The following is a 1,602-nucleotide window of genomic DNA, read 5'->3' on the forward strand; positions in this document are numbered from 1 at the left end:
AGCTTGGAGCATACACACACACTGGCTGGTATGACAAACACAAACATTTCCTCTTTCAATCCCAATCGATAGAGGAAGTGACTCCTGCAACATTGTAACTTCGTGACACACTGCATATAGTTTTTTTTTCAATAACTGGCTAAAGTCTCTTTGGAAAGCTGCTGAATCGGTGAAACGTGTGAAAGCTACTACTGAGCTTCACACTGTAAAAACTTCTAACTTCTGCAGACGATTATTGTATCTTGTTAAATTGTACCCTTCTGTCAAGATTATTTTCACGAGAGGCTGAGGGGTGGCCTGATAGAAGTATACAAAGTTATGACAGGCATGGATAGGGTGATTTGGAGATGCCGGTGTTGGACTGGGGTGTACTAAGTTAAAAATCACACAACACCAGGTTATAGTCCAACAGGTTTAATTGGAAGCACAGATGGATAGGGTGGATGGTCAGTCTTTTCCCCAGGATGGGAATATCAAATATTAGGGACTTAGGTTTAAGGTGAAAAGAGGAAAAGTTTGAGGGAGATGTGTAACACAAGATCTTTACACAGAGGGTGGTAGGTGCCTGGAACCTGCTGCTAGGAGTGATAGTAAAAGCTGATACAACGCCAATGTTTCAGAGGCATCTAAACAGGTTTATGAACAAGCTGGAAATAAAAGGATACAGACCATATACAGGCAGATGGAATGAGTTTAGCATCATGGTCAGCATGGACATTCTAGGCCAAAGAGCCTGTTTCTGTGCTGTACTGTTCTGTGTTCTATGCATGTTAGAACATGGACAGAATACTTATCTAAAGCAATGTCCCAGTAGTGGAAATAAACAAGCAGAAAGAGGAAGCGATGTTATAGCCATATATAACTTGGGTTAGGCCACAGCTGGATGTTGTGTTCACTTCTGATTGCTATACTATAAGAAGGATGATTGCGCTAGAGAGGGTGCAGAGGAGACTCACCAGGATGTTGCTTGGGCTGGAGTGATTCAATTATGAAGAGAGACTACGTAGTTAGGGATTGTTTTCTTTAAAGAGAAGATTGAGGGGTGACCAGACTGAGATATGTGCAAAGTTCTGGGATCTTAGATGGGATGAAATGTTTTTCTTAGTAAAGGGGTCAATAACAAGGGGACACAGTTTTAATTTAAGGGGTGGAGGTTTAGAGGGGATTTGAGGAACTTGTTTTCACCTGGAGGTTGGCAGGTGTCTTACTACTTGAAAAGGTGGTAAAGGTAGGAACCTTTAAAATATTTAAGAATTACTTAAATGAGCATTTGAAATGTAGTAGCACACAAGTGCTGGAAAATGGGATGAGAATAGATAGATGGTTCATGATCAGTGCAGAGATGGTGTGCTGAAGAGCCCCCTTCTGTGCTGTAAAATCCCTGTGACTCAGAGAAGCCACCATCCACACTGAATACCAGACACTGTGCATATCAGGTGGCCAATTCCAAAGTGCCTGTTTTGCATCTTCCCTGAAATGAATTTCTAGCTGGAAGGAGCCTTCTCCCTATTATAAGTGCAAATAAGTTAACTGTGATCTCTCTCGAGCAATCAGAGGCAGACTTTCAATTTCCCACTAATGACAGTGTAAACAATGCTTTGC

This window comes from Chiloscyllium punctatum, chromosome 4, assembly GCF_047496795.1.
Source record: "Chiloscyllium punctatum isolate Juve2018m chromosome 4, sChiPun1.3, whole genome shotgun sequence".
In the NCBI taxonomy this organism is placed as follows: domain Eukaryota; kingdom Metazoa; phylum Chordata; class Chondrichthyes; order Orectolobiformes; family Hemiscylliidae; genus Chiloscyllium; species Chiloscyllium punctatum.